Source organism: Anser cygnoides, chromosome 36, assembly GCF_040182565.1.
Source record: "Anser cygnoides isolate HZ-2024a breed goose chromosome 36, Taihu_goose_T2T_genome, whole genome shotgun sequence".
Lineage (NCBI taxonomy): Eukaryota > Metazoa > Chordata > Aves > Anseriformes > Anatidae > Anser > Anser cygnoides.
The window spans coordinates 1,008,670-1,032,003 of NC_089908.1; positions in this window are offsets into that span (position 1 = coordinate 1,008,670).

Consider the following 23,334-nt stretch of genomic DNA (forward strand, 5'->3'; position numbering starts at 1 on the left):
AACCCTCAACAAAACCTGAAGCGCATTCAGGAGACATAACAACAAGAACATGCTGGTCTGAGTATCCCAAGGATATTCAACATCTTGGAGAACCACCGTAACTAGCTCGGGGGATAAGAGGGTGGTGAAGGAGAAAGGGAGAGTGAACAAGTAGGAAAAAATATCTTCCCCTGTCCCCTCCACAGATTGGCTCCCTAATGAAAAAAGGCAATAGGTGTAATTGTTAATAGTTTCCAAGATATGGTTTCCAAAGTATAGAGTCGACGACAGTGCTGAGTACAAATACCAGGTTAGAGTCATGACCAGATATCTCATCATTTCATAAGCCATTGTTACACCGCACAGTACCATAACAATCTTAAACCAGGGCCCGGAAAGGATAAACATCAGGACAGGGAGCACATACAGAAAGTAACGTGCTATAAAACTCAATTTGGAAAACAGGCACAGCAGACTTGAGATTAAAGCAATCAACATTGTGACTAGCAACTATTAAGCAGGTCCAATACTTATACCAATTTTAGTTTAACACACTCCGGTCAGATCTGTAGTTATCTTGGCCATTCGTGCCCCACGTTGGGCGCCAAAAGGACTGTTGTGGTTTAACCCGGCCGGCAGCTAAGCACCACACAGCCGTTCGCTCACCCTCCCCCCTTGCCTCTCTGGGATGGGGGAGAGAAACGGGAAAATGAAGCCTGTGTGTTGAGATAAAGACAGTTTATTAAGACAGGAAAATAATAATAATAATGATAATAGTACTACTAATAATAATGTATACGAAACAAGTGATGCACAATGCAATTGCTCACCACCTGCTGACCGATGCCCAGCCTATCCCCGAGCAGCCGGCCCCCCACCCCGGCCAGCCACCCCTATATATTGTTTAGCATGACGTCAGATGGTATGGAATACCCCTTTGGCCAGTTTGGGTCAGCTGTCCTGGGTCTGTCCCCTCCCAGCTCCTGCTGCACCCCCAGCCTGCTCGCTGGCAGGACAGAGCGAGAAGCTGAAAAGCTGAAAAGCTTGGCTTAATGTAAGCACTGCTCTGCAACAATTAAAACATCAGCATATTATCAGCACTCTTCTCATCCTAATCCAAAACATAGCACCTTACCAGCTACTAGGAGGAAAATTAACTCTATCCTAACTGAAACCAGGTCTATTGTGAATGCTGAACTTGTGCTGGTGCTTCAGTCAGAGTTTTTTTTTTTAATATTCACCAGGTATTACGTATTGGTTTGAGAAACAAGAAGTTACAAGTCCATCTGCCTACACATTCACATGGTGGTTGGACATGCTCCCAGACATACAGAACAAGGTTTTTGCTTCATCAGTGCTGGTAAGGTACACAAGCAAGTCCTTCTCACATGTATGCACAGAAACGCTGCTAGCTGAACAGTGCTATGCATCCCAGATGCTCTTTTCCTCTCAGCTGTAAAATCTCCAGGGTCTCAAAAGCAGAATACACACACTTAATGAAGAAGTTACAGATAAAAGTAACTGTACAGTCTCCGTCAGCTCCATACCTAAATTGATACGCTCATTATGAGGGACACTAACAACCATCCCTAAATCATAATCATCTGCAGTCATGGAATGCGTGACTGAACAAGCCACTGAAGGATAAAAATCCCAAAAGAAGAGTTGTGCCAAGAAGTTGCAGTAACAGTAGAGCACTGTCAAAATGAAGGCTGATGTGGTGAATGTATAGATCTTAGGAAGAGAAGTAGTCTTCACAGCCATCACCTGAAATCCAGAATAGCTCACAAGGTACTTTGTTTGCAGCCAATCAAGCTATTTAATGAAACAAGTTCTCTAGTAAAATTTTAAGGCTTTTTTTTCCCCTGTGGCCACGAACATGAGTACCCCCTGACTCAAATGGCGTTCCTGATATGACTCAGTAAATGTTCTTCTGCTGAGATTTAAAAGCAACATTAGCCTGCAAGAGTGGGTCCCTGACCTTGCCATAGAAGGCACCAAGGTCCTTATTTCATTGCGAGAAGTCCTCCATCTGAAGTTTTAGGGCAGACACATTCATCAGACGTACTGTAAATTGACAGTCTTCAACTAAGGTACTGATATTCATGACCCAACTCCAGAAAGTACAAGTAGTTTTTGAGGTTACACCTTGGAAAACAGAATCCACCCTGAAAACTTGCTTGGCCTGCTCCAGGCCAACAGAATTACTGCTGCTAATGGAGAGGAAAACAGATGGGGAAAGACAACATGGAATCACACATATCTATTACAGATTGACTAAAAACGACTATGCATTTTAAGGCAGAGACCAACCTCTGGGTAATCCAGACCTGAGAGATGGGTCAGAGGGCATCACTTGTTTTCCCCTACTTTAAGGCTTAGGAAATAGCTCTGCCAACCTGAGAAACCACGTATCTATGTAGCTAGCTTTGTCAGCATCAGTTTCAGATTGGCAGCTTTTCTGCATAGACAAAATATAGCAAATGTGACGCCCATCTATAAGAAGGGCCGGAGGGCAGACCCGGGGAACTATAGGCCTGTCAGTTTGACCTCAGTGCCAGGAAAGCTCATGGAGCAGATTATCTTGAGGGTCATCACGTGGCACTTGCAGGGCAAGCAGGCGATCAGGCCCAGTCAGCATGGGTTTATGAAAGGCAGGTCCTGCTTGACGAACCTGATCTCCTTCTATGACAAAGTGACGCGCTTGGTGGATGAGGGAAAGGCTGTGGATGTGGTCTACCTTGACCTCAGTAAGGCTTTTGACACCGTTCCCCACAACATTCTCCTCAAGAAACTGGCTGCTCAGGGCTTGGACTGGCGTACGCTTCGCTGGGTTAGAAACTGGCTGGATAGCCGGGCCCAGAGAGTTGTGGTGAATGGAGTCAAATCTGGTTGGAGGCTGGTCACTAGTGGTGTCCCCCAGGGCTCGGTACTGGGGCCGGTCCTCTTTAATATCTTTATCGATGATCTGGATGAGGGCGTCCAGTGCACCCTCAGTAAGTTTGCAGATGACACCAAGCTAAGTGCGTGTGTCGATCTGCTCGAGGGCAGGAAGGCTCTGCAGGAGGATCTGGATAGGCTGGAGCGATGGGCTGAGGTCAACTGTATGAAGTTCAACAAGGACAAGTGCCGGGTCCTGCACCTGGGGCACAACAACCCCAAGCAGAGCTACAGGCTGGGAGATGAGTGGCTGGAAAGCTGCCTGGCCGAGAAGGACCTGGGAGTATTGGTTGATAGTCGGCTGAATATGAGCCAGCAGTGTGCTCAGGTGGCCAAGAAGGCCAACAGCATCCTGGCCTGCATAAGAAGCAGTGTGGCCAGCAGGGCTAGGGAAGTGATTGTGCCCCTGTACTCGGCTCTGGTGAGGCCACACCTCGAGTACTGTGTTCAGTTTTGGGCCCCTCGCTACAGGAAGGACATGGAGGTGCTCGAGCGAGTCCAGAGAAGGGCGACCAAGCTGGTGAGGGGTCTGGAGAACAAGTCTTATGAGGAGCGGCTGAGGGAGCTAGGCTTGTTCAGCCTGGAGAAGAGGAGGCTCAGGGGCGACCTTATCGCTCTCTACAGGTACCTTAAAGGAGGCTGTAGAGAGGTGGGGGTTGGTCTGTTCTCCCACGTGCCTGGTGACAGGACGAGGGGGAATGGGCTAAAGTTGCGACAGGGGAGTTTTAGGTTGGATGTTAGGAAGAACTTCTTTACCGAAAGGGTTGTTAAGCATTGGAACGGGCTGCCCAGGGAGGTGGTGGAGTCACCATCCCTGGAGGTCTTTAAAAGACGTTTAGATGTAGAGCTTAGCGATATGGTTTAGTGGAGTACTTAGTGTTAGGTCGGAGGTTGGACTCGATGATCTTGAGGTCTCTTCCAACCTAGAAATCTGTGATACTCTGAAAAGAAACTAATTTATCCCCATTTGTGCTGATGGTACTATGAATCACCATTGGTTAATGATAGTCCTGAATCATAGAATCATAGAATATCCCGAGTTGGAAGGGACCCATAAGGATCATCAAGTCCAACTCCTGGCACCGCACAGGTCTGCCCAAAAGTTTAGACCATGTGACTAAGTGCACAGTCCAAACGCTTCTTAAATTCAGACAGGCTTGGTGCAGTGACTACTTCCCTGGGGAGCCTGTTCCAGTGTGCAACCACCCTCTCGGTGAAGAACCTCTTCCTGATGTCCAGCCTAAACTTCCCCTGCCTCAGCTTCACACCGTTCCCGCGGGTCCTGTCACTGGTGATTAAGGAGAATAGGTCACCTGCCTCTCCACTCCCCCTCGCGAGGAAGTTGTAGACTGCAATGAGGTCCCCCCTCAGCCTCCTCTTCTCCAGGCTGAACAGGCCAAGTGACCTCAGCCGCTCCTCATAGGTCTTCCCCTCTAGGCCCTTCACCATCTTCGTCGCCCTCCTCTGGACACTCTCCAACAGTTTCACATCCTTTTTGTACTGTGGTGCCCAGAACTGCACACAGTACTCGAGGTGAGGCCGCACCAGCGCAGAGGAGAGTGGGACAGTCACTTCCCTCTACTGACTAGCGATGCCGTGCTTGATGCACCCCAGGATACGGTTGGTCCTCCTGGCTGCCAGGGCACACTGCTGGCTCATATTCAACTTGCTGTCAACCACAACCCCCAGATCCCTCTCTGCGGGGCTGCTCTCCAGCGTCTCGTCGCCCAGTCTGTACGTATAGCCAGGGTTGCCCCCTCCCAGGTGCAGGACCCGGCACTTGCTTTTGTTAAACTTCATGTGGTTGGTGTTTGCCCAGCTCTCCAATCTGTCCAGATCTCTCTGCAAGGCCTTTCCACCCTCAGCCGAGTCCACAACTCCTCCAAGTTTGGTGTCGTCGGCAAATTTGCTCAAAACACCTTCTAGTCCTACATCCAAATCATTTATAAAAACATTGAAGAGGACTGGCCCTAAAATGGAGCCTTGCGGGGCCCCACTAGTGACCATCCGCCAGCCAGATGTGGCCCCATTTACCACAACCCTTTGAGCCCTGCCCGTCAGCCAGTTGCTCACCCATCCTATGATGTTTTTGTTTAGTTGTATGCTGGAAATTTTGTCCAGTAGGATCCTATGGGAAACTGTGTCAAAAGCTTTGCTGAAGTCCAAAAAGATCACATCAGCTGGTTTCCCTTGATCGACCAGATGGGTGATCTTATCATAAAAAGAAATCAAATTTGTTAGGCAGGACCTACCCCTCATGAACCCATGTTTGCTGGGTCCTGAATGTCTGCATGATCTTTGTCCGCATATGCCCCAAACTGAAATCATAAGAGCGAATTTCCAAAATGAAGAGAAACAGGTATTTGCTATAAACCTGAATGTAGGACATTTCAGATATTCCTGGCATCTGCCATGAATAGATGCCAACTAAAAAAATGCTATGGAATGACATTTAATGGATTAATTCTTAAGAGATAGGTGACCAGGCTGTTCTAAACTATAATTGCATGCACCCTGTACACAATCTTGCAATAAATGCCATAGATGCATAATGTTTGCTGATGTCACCACAACTGCTGTATTCTGCTTATATAGACACATAAGCTGACTCAAGAACTTTAAAATTTGTTCTATAGTGGATAAAATCCGAGGAGGAGAGTCCAGGAGAGTCCTTATAAACTTCAAATGGCAAGCTGTGTATTAGATTAACTTTAAGTTTGAACTTCTTGCAGCTCAAAATGAAAAACTCAAGCTAAATCTTAGGGTATTCAGAACTAACTCGAAGAGATATTTCTGCAGGCAATCATCCTGGTACAGACGGGTAACAAATTCCCACCCTCTTAGCTGAAAGAAAATTACAGCCTTGGCTCTCACGAAAAATCTTTCTGCCATATGAAGACCAACCTATAGTGCCCTGAACCTGGCCTTCATTAAACAAAGGCATTTCAAATTAAGCAACCTGATCAAAACACAAAAATGTGTGCTTTGCACAAAAAGAAATGGTAACCAATTTCCCTTCCAATATAATAATCACTAATATCACACCTACTATCTGGAATTTAAACTTCTGCATAAAGTCATTTAGGTTATGAAGTTCTAGATGAGTCTACAGCCTCTAATTCTTTTCAATAGCCAGAAAGCAACTCCAATCATTTCCACTTTAAGAAATAAGGGTCCAGTTGTAGGACTACTGCTACTAGCCCAGAAGCATTTTCACTTCTTACCAAAGCAAGTTTTTACATTATGATTTCTCTCTTGAAGAGGGATGGGGAAGACACAGCACAGAATAGAATCACACAAGAATTCAGTCTGGAAGGGAACTCCACAAGGCATCTGGTCCAAACCCCTCCCAAAGCATAGGCCAGCTTCAAAGTTACTTGAACAAGGTTCCTTGTTCAGTTCAGTTTTGAATGTCTCCAAGGCTAGTTTTCAACAAGTCAGAAAATTCACACATGTAATCTTGATCACAACACACAGGACCTGCCATGCTTAGAGGAATCTTATAAGTCTGGTTTCTTGATACCAGAAACTGGTAAGTCAAGGATATAAGATGTACATGAGAAACTGATTTTCAAGAGTCTCAGCATTCAAAAAAAAGGCCAAAAGACAGCAAAACCAAAGACATATGCATAGGTCGAATGGACTATACTACTAGAAGTGCCAGCATACTGGTAGACAGCTGGGTTGTTTGCTTGACTTGATAAAGAACTTGTATAGCTAACTCCACAGAGCAGGGCAGAACAGGGCAGAACAGAAGCTTGCTTCCTGAAGGCCTGTAGCGTATTACAAAATCTTTGACTGCAAATGCAGTCCTGAGAGACCTTACATTCACTGAAGAATCTTCACCCACACTTCAGAAGGAGATGTAGAGGATGCTGGCGAGTATGGTCACAAAGCTCTCTCCCAAGAGCCACTATAAGGGTTACACTGAAGGAACAGCAATATCTTACCTAGGAGTTTGTAAATTGGTGCTCAAGAACAGGAGGTTCTCAAAGAACAGTTAGTTCTAGGGATTTCTCAAATTCTCAAAGTCCAGAGATAGCATTTGAGAATAGCAGCAATATCATCAAAAGCTTATGAGGCCAAGAGAATGTTTTGCTGAAACAGAAGGCATTGCCTTCTTTCCAGATTTATCCCCCAACAGAAAAACAGACAGCAGATATGAATGTCCACCTAAGTAAAAGATTTCCACAGGAAAGACAGTTTTTAAAGCCAGGTGGATGAAACAAAGAGGAACCTTCAAAGAAAAAGAAAATCAAGAGACCTTAAAGAGACTAAAGACAAGCTTGATGAAGATGATAGAACAATAGCAAAGAGACAGTCAAGCAGCATAGATCTGTTAAGCAGTGAATTGCTAAGACCTCACTTATGCAGAGAACTGAGAGTCAAGTGCTTACAACCACTAAAATACAGCATCATTCACTGCATGCGAGTAGACAGGGCTGTTATGAGAACCCAATGGTCCTGCTATGGCACGCTTTTCCAGGGGATTAAGAGCAGATGTAGTTGTACTGTGAATATTAGCAATACACAGGTATTTCAATACTGATGTTTCCTTTTAGTTTAAATATTTATGTCCATCTTCATTGCAGTTTGGTGTTAGCATTTTTTATAAAAGACAGGTAAATCTAGTAGGACAAGTAACCTAGAGGTAAAAGGAAAACGCGCCTTTTTTTCCCCTTACACATGGTAGCCTACTCCAGACACTAAGCTTGAAATATCGCTGAACACTTTGAACACACATGAAGAGATTCCCAAAACCTGACTTCCTCTGCAGAAAATAGAATGAATGAGGACAAAAAGCATTATCTCTCTTTCACAGATAAGAGAAGCACAGAAAGAGATCAGAGGTAAAGTAGCACAGTGCCTAAAGTAGCACAGGTAAGGAAAGGCTATTCCCAGTATTTACTCAAGCTAAACCTCTGTCTCTGGTCTCCTAAAATTATTCCAATACCTTTGGGACAACAGTCAAATTAATTCTTTATTTATTATCCCAGTTCTCAAGTATATTTCAGAGCGGCTCATCCATTGTTCCAGTACAACTGGGTAAACAGACGAAGTAAATTCTATCATGTAGGTTTACCTTATAGCATTCAAAACCCTTTGCATATGTGGGATTTATTTTTTTCTTTAAGCAAACTAAGAGTGTGTTTAAAGGTGACTCGTGTTGAAAGAAGAGGAATGGAGAAGTCTGGGTGTTATAAATTACTCTTTTAGCCAGAAAGAATTAGTTTATTGAGTAAGCGATCAGCAAGCAAAACAGCGCTGGGCGGCTGGGGAGTCTCCGCTCCGCCACAGCACACAACTTCCCTTTCCAGCGTCACTGTTTTATAGCATCCAAGTTCCGGCTTGTCAGGACTTGTTGAGCCTTCTGAAGCTGCGCGGTCCGTTGTTGGGGGTCGTTGTTTTTCACGCGTTGTACTCGTGTTCAAGGGAGGGGGAGGTCGTGAAGCGGCAAACAGGATGTCTTGCGGTGGGTTGCTTCACAGAATCCTTTGTTTTAACAAGGATGTTTTCCCAACCTCCCTTCCTCATTATCTACTCGCTTAATCCCCTTATCACAATGTTGTGAATTGCGAAACCTTATCAGATTCTTTACATCCTTGAAGACAATGAACAAACCCCCTACTAATTTATCACATGGGGAAAATGAGAAAGGAAAGGCTTCTGAAGACTGACTTGTTTCAATATCTTTTATCAAAAGAAAAAATAATCATAACTAATATTTGAAGCTTTAGTATATAATTACCCTTATTAAGGCAAAAAATGACAATGATATGGACATGAATTTTACTCACTAACATGAAAAGAAAGCAAGACTTTGTAGTCCTTTCAAGAAAAGGTTTCCTTTGGACTTAACTGTGAAATGACACCACAACTGTGTCAACAATGTTTAAGATGAGCAAGCAAGTCATGAGAAATAACATTTTTTAAAAAGGTAAAAAAAATAAAATATATTAGCCTCCTCCCAAAAAGCTAATCTTAAGATTTTACAATCTTCCCAAAGCAGACCATGTCCTTCAGTATGCTTGCACAGTGCTTAGTACACAACAGTACCTCATTCCTGACGAGGGCTTCTGGCATTACTGAAATATAAACACCAAACAACAGGAGACAGATGACATAATATACAGGAAGGGGCGAGTGCAGATATCCCACTGAAAATAATTTATTGATACTCCTTTCTGCCTATAATTCCACCCCATAACTATTGCATTTCTACAAATGGGGGGGAAAGAACCCAAGCTTAAAACACATACGCAACAAGAACCTATGTAAATCAAGGGAGTTAGCAGATGTGTTGATAATCTTCTACAAATATGAAACAAAAGCTGCCATCTGTACTTGTAAATTCAAAGGCTAATAGGCAAAGCTGAGACTACAGGTCAGGCATTATCCTTATTTTTAGATGAAATAGCTTGAGAATCCCAGTCCTGTAAAAACTCAGCCTCCTGTCCCATTCTTGCGAGTGAAGTCCCACCCTATGCTGCAGAACATGTACAAACTCACCAGCCAGGAACTTGCCAAGGTAAACTGGATTCTTGCCACTGAGATAGCATTGAAGCAGTAACTATATAACTAGGTCAGCCCTGATTACCTAGAACAAGTGCAATTTTCTTTACTTCTCCATGTAAAGCTTCTGAAAATGGCCAAGACTGAACAGTTGAGAGCTGCAGCAAGAACATTCAAAAATCATTTTTGATACAAGAGATTTAACTACATTTTAAAACGGATAGTATTTTCTATTAACATCAGGGCAGAAGCCTATTGTTCAGTAGAGCTTTTCACTTCCTTTACACAAGAGCTATCTCTTTGAACCTGAGTTAACTTTAGTGACCACTTTAATATCCACTTTACAATTAATGCTTCTTTTTATGGGTTGGTAGTAGGTAAACCAATTTCAGTTCAGCTTGTAGGTATTGAATTTATTATAAAAAGTTATGTACTTAAAACTCCTGTAATGAAACCAGAGGCATCATGAGATATTAACCTAGAGTTAATGCTGAGAAGGCCAGTTTGAATAATTCAATTCATGTCACCTTAAGTATCTTTTCAAGCTGAATTAACTTTATCTCACAAAAAGGAAGTTCCATGCTCCGGTTACTGATTATTGACTCCACGAGAGTTCTGTCTTAAATAATCTCACCACCATTTTCCTCACATTTTTATGTCACTACCACCTTCTTTAAATTTCAAGGCTAGCTTTTGTTATAAAGAAGCAACATCAGGTAAGAGGAAAATGTGACTTCAGAATTATTGTTACCATTATGTGATGCTAAAACAGACAAAAATAAAAGCAAACACCAAAGTAGCTGCATTAGTTCAGTCCAGCTGAGAACCAGGGCTGCATTTCAGCTACGTGTGCACAGCTACTGCAGTCGCTTCCCTCCTGCACAACTCCACCTTTCTGCAACAATGCCATGGCAGTTCGCTAACACTGGGGTTCTCTTGACCTGTTAATTGTCTTATTCTAACACGAAGCCCAGCCCGGCATTTAGACACCAAAAGGAGAAGCTTTCAAATTCCTATCTAAGCTCAGGGGGAAGGGACAGATCACAGTCAGCATTATCATACAGCAAGAATGAGGGAGCCAGACAGACAGAAAACAAGCGATGTCAAGATACAGGTGTAGCATTAGGAACGAATCAAAACAAGCAAGTAGGAAAAAGAAAAAAAAGGAAAAATGAACAGAAACAAGAAAGAACAGCTCATAACGGGGATAACAAAGCCATGCTTCAGTACAGACTATAACTGTTGTGAGAAACACTCCGTAGCCAATAACTTAGGCTCAGGCGAGGATCTCAGTGAAGTAGTAATTTATTCGCGATTGCAATGGCGGGCGCCCCACAAGCAGGAGAGCGTGCCTACTAGTTCCAAAAACACAGTTTATATACTTTTTGATGACAGGACCCTCCCCTGTTTCCCCATTGACTGGGTAATCCAGGTTCACAATCTATCTGATGCTTCACAGACAATGCCTGGCCTTCAGTTGCTGGCCTGTTAAATTTCAAGCTTCTTTTGACTTTTTTACTGTTTGAAGTGGTAATGTTTCATCACTTATCTGATTTGACTTGACACCGTGATTTTCACCTAATTGCTCTAAGGAGTCCGGCTGTCTGCATTTTACAAGGTTTTCTGTTAAGCTTTCTTATCACTGTAAGCATATTTCAATACCACATTCCTTCCTTCTATACAATGTAACACTGCAAAAACAACATTTCCATTCCCACAATTCCCCCCTTTTCTCTTTTTATAATTTGTTGATTTTTGCAAAATTTTGCTCTAAGGTGTAATTTGGTAGATGTCTTCCTCTTCTTCACTTTCTTTGCTTTCCATTTCCTCTAATATCATCATCTTATCTGAGTAGGGTGGTGGATCCATGGTCATTTGTTTCGAAAGTGCAGTTTCAATTAACCGTTGGACAAGTCCCCTTACACAGGGGATAATGCAACAACCAATGGCTGTCAAAACTCCTGCTACTACAATCAAGGATGTAAATATGGACACTATCATTCCTTTCCATTTACCAAACCAAGATTCCAACCATCCTGTGATGGAAGTGTCTGTTCCTGAGTTTTCTGCCAATTCATTGGCAAGGGTGGTAAGCCCTTGCAATGCTCTAGTTACTGTGCCATCCGGGGCAGTATTGTTAGGGATAAAAGTACAACAACGGTTGCCCAGCATCACGCACACACCACTTTTCTCCGCAAGAATCATATCTAATGCTATTATGTTTTCCCAAGCCATTTTGCTGGTGGCATCTAGTTGTTCAGCGATTCCTCTTATCGCATCTCTTGTATAGTTTATGAATCTCTGCTGATTATAATAGATATAATTAATCCAATCCACATTTTTATTAATTGTTACCCACCAGAACAGTGACTCAAACCCTGCAGCCATTTGATTCCTGGCTTTATGTTCATCAGGAACTCCTCTAGGCACCCCAATAGAATCTATGTATACTCTATCATCAAATGATATTCCAAAGCCTCTTTTACTTCTTCTGGGTATTTGTGATGTTTCGCTTTCAAATGCCAGGGTGAAGGGTATAGCTAATTGAACAAGTGCACAAGTGCCTCCCCAGTTAGATGGTAGGGTGGACCGTAAGATCTTCCCTCCACAGTACCACCAGAGATCTGCCCTGGGGATCTCAAGTCTTGAATAGTTTCCCATCAAGTCCTCGGTAGCATTCAAGGTCCTCGTGCACAAGGCAAATTCTCCCAGATGCCGGGTAGCACTCACACCCTGCCGTGAGAGGCAAGCTGTATGGTTACCTATAGCTGTGGAGAATACAGGGGGAGCCCTGACATTGCTATCATGCAAGGAAGGGAATAGCAAAGAGAAAGACTTACAGGCCTCATTTCCCCAGGCAGTCTTTTCTTGGTACAATGCAATCATACATCGCATTCCCTGGGAATCCTCGGTCCACCCCAATGGGCAGGGCACTATCTGGGCAATCGGTCCTCCGGAGGCACAAGCATAGCAATTGCTATGGTTGAGACTCTGGACAGTATATTTGACCCATTCTATCCAGGCATTCACATCCCCATACCCTGTTTCAATCTCAAATGTTTGAACTGCCGCATTTCAAAGAGGGCCTCCTGTTTTCTCTCCTGTTTTCTCCTTGAGTTTCTCCCTTTCTCTGATGGCAATAGAGGATCGTTTCCATACAGCTATTCTCAATCTGGCTGTTGGGTCTCTACCAGTTATTTGTTCCCTCTGCTCAATTGTCGTTGGGCATTTAAATCTCCACAAGCTAACACCTCACAAGCATCAAACATGACAGATTGCGGTACATAACCCTCTGTCACATTCACCCATATTTTTATGGGGTATCCCGTCTTACTATTATCTGGTCATGCCTTTTCCAAGTTGCCAATTGACCAAGACTTTCTCTGAGGCCTACAATCACTAAAAACAAAATTAATAATTGATTTTTCCCTGTCATTATTTTTAAACCTTAGGTTTCCAAATAATTATCAATACAAAGAATAAGATATACACTACTACCATAACAAACCCCCCTTGGGAACACTTCAGTTCACTATAGGCCAGTCCTTTCTCTCAAGCACAAGTCACACTCATTAGTTACCTGTGAAAATAAAAGGTTAGTTTACAATTGCAAGCTCTTATCCTGCTCAGAGTCCACTATGAGATTTTTCTCTTCGATTTCAGCTTCCAACAAGTCTTCTGTAGGAACAGCTTCCCAGGTACTAGGGTCGACGGATGCCTTCACTCGAGTATAGTGAGTCCAACCTTTTTCTGCAGTTCCTATGGCTGTTTCAGTGGTTAGTAGTACTTGGAAGTGTCCTTCCCATTCGGGCCGGAGTTGATCCTTTCCAGGTCTGAATCAGGACCCAATTTCCCACGGGTCCTGAGAAATGACAAAGAAGGGGACAACCCCAGAATACAGTTCTTAAGAAAACTCTCTTGTTTCGAATTGTGGTATCTCATCCCTTCTGCCCAGATAGGGCAATCCGAACAGCATCTCATACGGTGAAATTCCTATATCCTTTCTTGGTGCTGTTTGAACCTGGAGGAGTGCTAAAAGTAAACATTTTACCCAAGGAAGTTGGGTTTTTAACACTAATTTAGTTAATTGCTTCTTTAATGTCTGGTTCATTCGCTTTGCCTTCCCAGAAGAGGAGGGGTGCCAGGGGGTGTGAAAAGCCCACTCAATCTCTAAGGCCTGCATTAACCCTTGCAGTACTTGTGAAGTGAAATTATTTCCTTGATCTGAATCAATGTTTTCAGCTATCCCATATCTAGGGACTATTTGCTCCGGTGATACCTTAGCCACCGTGTTCGCAGTGGCAGATACAGAGGGGAAAGCTTACACCCATCCAGTCACGTGGTCAATTAGGACAAACAAGTACTTAAATCTCCCTCCTTTAGGTAACTCAGTAAAGTCTACCTGTATACTTTGTAAAGGTCGAATCCCTGGCTCCCGTCCCCCTCTAGGTTAGTTACAAATGACCTTTTTATTTGCCTTTTGACATATGGTACATCCTCTGCATATTTGCTTCACTAAAGTGTATATTCCTACACAGACATACTTTCTTAGCACAACATCGCACATTGCTTGCATCTCCCAATGACTCTCTTGATGTAAAACATCATATTTGCCTCATTGGTGCTTTATTCAGCATTTCTCTCCCATCAGGGAGTATCCATTTTCCCTCAGGCTTCGTGGCTCCTGATTCCTTAAAGAAATCTCTCTTAAAAACTTTTTAGTTCTTTCTTAGTTTTCAACAGTTCCCTGAATCCTCTCTGGATTTATTCTCAGTTTTCCCTCAGACATTAGATGCCTTAAATACCTGACTTCTCTTTCTACGTATTGTAATTTATTTTTCAATACTCCCAAGCCCTGCTTTCCCAGAAAGTTGAATAGCTTGTTAGTAGCTTCCTTCACAACTGTTTTCTCCTGTCCTGACAATAAACGATCATACACGTTTTGTAACAGAAATTCCTCCTTGGGAGGTTGGAATTGCTCCAAAATCTGTTCTAGAACTTTGCCCAAATTAATCAGAGGCCCTGTAAACCCCTGAGGTAAAACTGTCCATATGTATTGTTGCTTCCGCCCCCCACTTCAGGGTCTTTCCAGTCAGAGGTGAATATATCTTTGCTCTCAGGGCCTGAGACCACTCCATTAATACCACTGTTATTCCAGTCTAACAATTTACTATTTGAATGCCCAATTTCATCATCAAATCCCTTCCCAACAAGTTAGTCCCTGCCTTGGGTACATACAATAATTGCCCAGAGATCATTTTATCCCCTAGTCTCAGCTTGGTACCCCCCAAAGGTGGCAATGTTATCCCAGCCCCTTCTACCCCCATCACTTTTTAGGGTTTCATTAGTTAATTTAATCCCTGATACTTTACAGGCCAGTAATGACCTAGCTGCCCCTGTGTATTGTGTTTGATGGCAAGGTTCGGGAGGGGGCTGCAGTGGCAGCCCCCACGAGGAGAATCCAGAAACCACCCCGTGGCAGATAAGGGACAATTTCATCCGGCCCCAGAGGGGCCCACCACTGCCCAGAGCCAAGCCATGAGCAACACAGTCCCTGCCTCTGTGAGAGCACATCCACGAAAACAAACAAACAAACAAACAAAAACCTGCTGCTCAACAGCAGCTGGGAGAGCGAGGAGTGAGAAACCTCCCCGCAGACACCAAAGTCAGCACAGAAGGAGGGGGTGGAGGCGCTCCAGGCACTGGAGCCGAAGCTCCCTGCGGCCTGTGGAGAGGCCCCTGGTGGAGCAGGCTGCCCCCCCTGCCCCCCCCTTCTCGATACTTGGGAAACTGACCAAACACCACAGCAAATATACCAAAACCTCTAGACTGTTACTTAGATAGTGCCTACATCCTCTTTCCCTGCTCATTCAACTTTCCCAACTCATTCAAAAAACAGCTCTGTCAAACATTACATACCACACCTTTAACACCTTCAATAACCCTTTTTAACACTTCTTCTTATCTTTCTCCAGCCTGTACTTTCACCAAAGTCTCAGTCATTAGCCAACTTAATTCCATACCTTTCTCCCTCATCCCATTTTCCTTCTCTCCTCCTTCTTCCACTCCGGATATTCCTACCTGAAGTGGCCAGCCTGCCCACACTTAAAACATCCCATCAAAGCCTGTCCCTGCTAAGATTCAGGCCACAACACGGGTAGCTTTCCTTGCCTGCCATTCCTTCATCTCTCTTCCTCTCTTTTCCATCCTGGCCCTGACTCCCCCTGAAGATTTTCTTCCTCTTTCTCCAACCCTCTGCCTGACTACCTGCTACACTGTCAATACCATTAGTTTCACTCTCTGCTTTTCCTTCTCATCTCCCCTCTTGACACACACGTTCAGGGCCTCCCACAGGAGGGCCCCCCAGTGACTGTTCACTACATCCCCTCCACCTTCTGGAGCATTTTCTGTGCATCTTGCCAGGCTTCAATCACAAAATGAACTTTCAAGAGCCCTTGGGATACCGGGTCCTCAGGATTCATCCCCAAGTACTTTCTCATTCTGACCCCAAGTCTCTCATATGATTTCTGTGTTGCACACTATTATTCTTCCAGCCAGGATCGGCAAGTGGGTATTTCTGCCCTGCCGGTATTACCCCTGGTCCTGGAGGATGAGTTCTTTCCCATTTTTGTATAGCAGCTCTCCTCCTGATCATTCCCATTTCTTTCCCTGTAAACAACATATTTATATACATAATTCCCCCTCCCCAAGAGTATAAGTTAGGTCCTAGGAAACTCCTAACCTCTCTGCTGGTAAGGAGGGGGGGAAGTTCACTTAAGAGGATACACAGTTAGCGTTAGTGCTGTTAGTATCAGGGAAGGCAAAATTCTCAGTACCTCTTCTACCTTGTTCTAATTCTTGCCAGAGCCTAGAGTATGCTCTTCTCTAGGGACAGTGTTAATTGCAGTCCCTGTCTCCTTTCCTGGAGCGACTGCTGCTGCCACCGGTGCAATATTAGGATTATAGGGAGCATAACTTGGCTCCTCCTCCAAAAAAAAAAGGAATCTTATTGTTTACACATAAATTTCAAGCCTGAATTTTCATCGGGCCCGTATTTTGGCCAAAATACTGCTGTTTCCTTAACTGGTTCTTTTGTCCAGACTAATACACAATATTTAACCATTTTTTTTTATTTATTTTTTTTTTTTTACCATCTCCTCCAATTTTGAGATTATTTTTCCAATTTCTTATAATTCTTCAGGAAGAACTTTCGGTAGGCACTCCCCCAGGGATATCTCCCTGTCCCCTGGAACTCATATTTCCCATTTTTCCTATTCTGGAAAATGGGGTGTACTGCCAAGCACTTCCCCGTGCAAGGGCTACCGCACACCTATGAGTTTACCAGATTCCCTGGTGTACTTCCGAGCACTACCCCGTGCAAGGATTACCGTACACCAAATTTCCCGAGACTCTTCCTTTCTCTCCCTTATCTCACGCTTCGTCCGTCTCCAGCCGCGCCCCTCGCGGAGCTACGGAACCGCGGATCAGGACTCCACACTCGCTTCGTACAAAAGTACGTCTCAATCACACATCACACATCACACAGAGTCTCACCCGACCCCCAAAGCAATACTTCATATTTCTTACCTTGGTCTGTGCACAGAGTTACCGGATCAATTCTTAAAACCCGGTGTTAGCGTAGCAACCACATAACCACCAAGTGATTATATGAAGGTGCTTTATTCAGCGCTGGAAGCCGGGGCAGGTGCCCAAATCTGGCTTCAAGTCCCGTTACTTCCCAGCCGTTATTTATACATACAACATTGCGTCAGGTATACATATTCATTACAGGTTGCAACATCAGCCTCGCTTTTCATTCTAATTAGCTCCCCTCCCCTTTGCACATGCGTGGCGCACTCTGGTGGTCGTCCAGGTGGTCGTCCAGATGAAGTAAGGAGTCTTCCTCTTCGCTAAACTTTTCACCTTTCTATTCGACGCATGCTCTCTCCGCTCCTCGGTTCTGCTTCAACTCACTTCATCATCTCCAGGCCCTTATCCAAGGTCAGGTTGTACCTATTCCCTCCCAGGGTTCCCCTCCAACGATTCTTTTGATTGTTCAATGTACTCCCTAAGTTTCCAGTGTACATAGATTACTTGATAATGTAAGTACATTTAATGATATTTAATTATACTGTATGTCCCATCACCTAAGAGACATTAGTAAAACATCCATTCGATTCTCCCCAACACTAACATTTCCCCCCTTTGAAAATACTTCACTCATACCAAGAGCAAGTATTTTCATTACTATTAGGTTGAATCAGGTTAGTAGAGGTTAGTGAGTATAACTTGATATAGAGATTAGTAAGTATAATCTTAACGCATCTTCGTTAGTCTACTATCTTATTGATTCCTCTATGCCTGCTTGTTAACGCTAGTACTATAGGATGGGGGTGGAGTAAGTGGGATAGGGTGTTCTGGGTGATTCCCAGTAACCTACTAACCTCCTTAGCCACATTGGCAATGAAATGTGGTCCCCTGTCTGAAGAAATACCCAATGGTACACCAAATCTAGGGATTATTTCCTGTAGTAACCATTTTACCGTTTCCTTTGCTTGGTTGGTGCGACAGGGAAGGGCCTCCGGCCATCCTGAAAAAGTATCAACCCCTACCAATAGGTATTTATAACCTCTTGCTTTAGGCAGTTCCACGAAATCTATTTGCCAGTAATCTCCAGGCTCTATTCCAGCTCTAATTCTCCCCATCTCAGCATGTTTCCTTGCTACCGGGTTATTCTTTAAGCAAAGCTCACATTTTGACATTACTGACTTTGCCATTGTTAACATGTGTACCGAGATGACACCTCGTTTCAAATAGGTCACCATTGCTCCTGCACCCCAGTGACATTCATTATGTTTTATTTGTAAGATTTCTCGCATTACTATAGGAGGCACTATAAGTTGTCCTGTCGCAGTCACATACCAGCCGTCAGGATTCTTCTGGGCCTTCATCAAATTTGCAAGTCTCTCATCTTCTGCTGAATACTTTGGGTCTTTAGGTAATTTAAAACAAGAGAGGCCTACCTTTGATGGAATTAGAGCCATTACTTTCCATACTTCACGCGCAACCTTCCGGGCCGTCAAATCTGCCAGTCTGTTACCTTCTGCAATCTCTGACGCCCCTCCTTGATGGGCTTTACAATGCATTATGGCCACCTGTTGGGGTTTCTGTACAGCTGTTATTAATTTCAATATTTCTTCCTGGTATTTTATATTAGTCCCTTGTGAGGATAGCATTCCCCTTTCTTTCCATAATGCCCCATGTACATGAACTACCCCAAATGCATATTTTGAATCTGTCCAAATATTCACGTTCTTACCCTCGCTTAGTTCCAGGGCTCGTGTCAGGGCGACTATTTCTGCTCGTTGGGCTGAAGTCCCCGGAGGTAGGGAATTTGCCTCAATCACTACCTTTGATGTAGTTACCGCGTATCCTGCAAAACGAGTCCCATTTTCCACAAAGCTGCTTCCATCCGTGAAAAGTTCCCAATCTGGTCTCTCCAGAGGCTGATCTTTTAAGTCTGTTCTGCTGGCATAGGTATGTTCGATGATCTCCACGCAATCATGACTGAGGTCTCCTTCCTCCGTAGTTGTTCCTAGAAACACTGCTGGGTTCAATAAGTTAGTAGTTCTTAAGATTACATCATCTTGCTCAGTTAGTATAGCTTGATATTTCATCATTCGGCTGGGCGATAGCCAATGGCCCCCCTTTTGCTCCAATACCGTAGTCACCATATGTGGCACGAACACCTCAATTCGTTTCCCTAATGTGAGCTTCCTGGCTTCCTGTATTAAAAGGACTGTGGCTGCCACGGCCCTTAAACACGAGGGCCATCCAGCGCTTACCGCATCCAATTGTTTAGAAAAATACCCCACAGGTCTTTTCCAGCTCCCAAGTCGCTGGGTCAGTACTCCTAATGCCAATCGTTGTCTCTCATGCACAAACAGCTGGAAGTCCTTTGATAAGTCCGGGGCATGGCATTCTGTACCCCGACTTGTACCCAATCTTGATATCTCTTCAGCCTCCTTATTCCATCCCCTGTGTTATAATCCCATTGGGGATCCTCAGTGGGGAAGTTTTGATCTAGATTTCCAAGCACTAATCCATTTCATATATCTTCTCGGGCTCTCTCTCTGGCTGCCCGCAATACCATGTCTTTTTCTGTCGAGTCCATCAAAGTATCCAGGATCACCTGGAGATCATCCCAATCGGGATTTTGGGTTTTAATTATCATTTTCATTACCCTGGCTACTTTATCTGGGTTTTCCCTGTAGGTGCCGGCTGCTTGTTTCCATATCATTAAGTCCCCGGCTGAAAAAGGCACCTTAACATATACCGGTCCTTCTGTCCCCACTCCTTGCCTGAGGAGAGCGATTATTTTCCCTCCCTGTTCGTTTATAGTTTCTCCTGCCCTTCGCTGTTGCCGGGTCCTATGTGACACAGGGGAGACTAAAGTCGGGGATTCTCCATCACTACTGCTATCTTCCTTTTCTCTTTTCCCTCCCTGTCCTGGCTCTTCCGGCGGAGCCGACGGTGCAACTTCCAAATCAATATTTCCATTATTCATTTCCCATAATACTTATTATTCTCTATTGCCTGATGCTGTATACAGCGTCCCTCCTTAGTACATGCACAACAACGTTCCTCAGTTGAAACTTCAAGCACCATTATTCCACAAGCATGCTGCCATTCAGGCTTTCGGCGCAAATAAAAGAATAATTCCACATACGGCAGTTCATCATATTTTCCTTCCCGCTTACAAAATAGCATTAATTGTAAGATTGTATTATATTGCAATGTTCCATTCTCAGGCCAAGTTTCTTGGTCCTCTAGTTTATACTGTGGCCACCAAATATTACAATAATCAATCAGCTTTCCTTTCCGCATTTCTTGACCAAAACCTCCCTCTTTCCAGTGTGCTAGCAAACACCCCAGCGGGGATGTCCGCGGGATAGGTACATCTTTTCCCAGAATTTCTTTAATCTTTTTCATTTTGAGCTTATGATACGGACCCAAAAGCTGCCGGAGCAGCAACACACTCTCCCGGAAGCTGCCGGAGCAGCAACACACTCTCCCGAAAGCTGCCGGAGCAGCAACACACTCTTCCGAAAGCTGCCGGAGCAGCAACACACTCTCCCGAAAGCTGCCGGAGCAGCAACAGCACACTTTCCGGAAGCTGCCGGAGCAGCAGCGTGCTTTCCCAAAAGCTGCCGGAGCAGCAGCGTGCTTTCCCAAAAGCTGCCGGAGCAGCAGCAGCACGCTTTTTACATACCAATAATACCAGGTGCTGACCCTTCAGCACAAACCAATACAATTACCAATGCCGAACCTGCAGAGCTTTCGCTCTGTCTAACGGACGGCGCCTAGGCTTACCCCGGGAGCTCCCTGCCCAACCGAGCGTGGCTTTCGCCGCGTCTGACCGGCAGGCTTTCCCAACCAAATCGGTACCGAATACCCAAAGTTGAAAGCACCTTTGCTTACCACTCCAGTGGTACATCGTGAGCAGCGGAGGTCGGTCGTGGTCGACTGCTCCCCGAGAATCCCTCGGTGCCGGCTGGAGCGAAACCGAGACACGATCCGCCTCAGCAGTGCCCACGCTGTCCCATCTGGGTCGCCAAAATGTTAGCGTAGCAACCACATAACCACCAAGTGATTATATGAAGGTGCTTTATTCAGCGCTGGAAGCCGGGGCAGGTGCCCAAATCTGGCTTCAAGTCCCGTTACTTCCCAGCCGTTATTTATACATACAACATTGCGTCAGGTATACATATTCATTACAGGTTGCAACATCAGCCTCGCTTTTCATTCTAATTAGCTCCCCTCCCCTTTGCACATGCGTGGCGCACTCTGGTGGTCGTCCAGGTGGTCGTCCAGATGAAGTAAGGAGTCTTCCTCTTCGCTAAACTTTTCACCTTTCTATTCGACGCATGCTCTCTCCGCTCCTCGGTTCTGCTTCAACTCACTTCATCATCTCCAGGCCCTTATCCAAGGTCAGGTTGTACCTATTCCCTCCCAGGGTTCCCCTCCAACGATTCTTTTGATTGTTCAATGTACTCCCTAAGTTTCCAGTGTACATAGATTACTTGATAATGTAAGTACATTTAATGATATTTAATTATACTGTATGTCCCATCACCTAAGAGACATTAGTAAAACATCCATTCGATTCTCCCCAACACTAACACCGGAGTGCCTACCTTCTTCCTTTCCCCACTATTTTACGGATCCTGCCTCTTTAATCAGTCTCGGGCCCTCTGTCAGCTCTCCGCAGAACCGCCACCGTCGATGCACAGGACCGCTGAAATCAGCGGGGCATGCCTTCCTGCTGCTGCGGCGGTGGGGCTCCCCGGTAGGTGACTGGCTCCCGGACGAGCCCCCAAATTGTGAGAAACACTCCGTAGCCAATAACTTAGGCTCAGGCGAGGATCTCAGTGAAGTAGCAATTTATGCACGATTGCAATGGCGGGCGCCCCACAAGCAGGAGAGCGCACCCACTAGTTCCAAAACACAGTTTATATACTTTTTGATGACAGGACCCTCCCCTGTTTCCCCATTGACTGGGTAATCCAGGTTCACAATCTATCTGATGCTTCACAGACAATGCCTGGCCTTCAGTTGCTGGCCTGTTAAATTTCAAGCTTCTTTTGACTTTTTTACTGTTTGAAGTGGTAATGTTTCATCACTTATCTGATTTGACTTGACACCGTGATTTTCACCTAATTGCTCTAAGGAGTCCGGCTGTCTGCATTTTACAAGGTTTTCTGTTAAGCTTTCTTATCACTGTAAGCATATTTCAATACCACATTCCTTCCTTCTATACAATGTAACACTGCAAAAACAACATTTCCATTCCCACACTGTGCAGTCCCGTCTTCCTGCAAGATGCAGGAAAAATCAGAGCAGCATCTTACACTGAAGCACAGATGCCCCTGTAACATCAGCGGTCACCTGAACTGGGTTATTACCTCACCTAGAGGGTTCAAAGAAGTGAAAACCAGGTAGCAAGCTAGTATCTACTGATTTAAAGCCAGCCAGCCAGAATTTCCTTCACCCAATCAAAACAAACTATAGAGAACAGATTCCCCATGGTCAAGGATTCATGCAAAAGTCAGGAAGACTTCCCTTAGCCTAATATCAAAACAAGATGGATTTTTTCAAACTCCACCTTAAAATAAATAGGGGGGAGACTGTAGAATCTTCAGCAGGGCAGAGAGAGCAGGAATAAGGAGCACTCAGAGCAGGAGAAAAGTTTATGGGTATGTCCTCTCCCCCAGTTCTTACCTCCCAAAAAACCCTCCATGCTATGCTCCTCTGTGACATTACCTGATGAGGCAGGACACCAAAATGCAAGCCCTAGGCTTGTCTGAACTGCTGTATTAAGACAACACTCAAAAGGAACAAAAAAGAGACCAACGATGACCCTAGGAGTTCACAGTTCTGTTATTAAGACAAGTGACAAAAGAGAGCAGCAAAAGAGGTGTGTGAAAATAACGTGATGGTCCAAAAAGCAGCCCAGCAACTTTCCTTTGTTTTTGATAGCTATGACATGGAAGAGCATGTTAGGGAAAGAATTGAAGCACTGAGGCAGTCCTGCTAATCTCTCCACAGTTTGAGCTGTGAGGAGAAACATAGCATGAAGCGTTTGTTTGGAAGGAAAAAAGGTAACAAGTTATAAAGCCAAATGTATTCAAGAAATAAACAGCTCCATGATCACCAGGATTACATAGAAGAGAAAATTGAAGAGGAAATCTAAGAACATTACAAAGATTTTGCAAATTATGAGACAGACCAGTTGAAACGTGCTTTGACAGTTTTTCTCTATGCCTACAAAGCTTTGCATGGGGCAAGAAGGCTAGGGTAATTTCAGACCTGCTAGGCTGGAGCTGTACACTAGGTACTGTA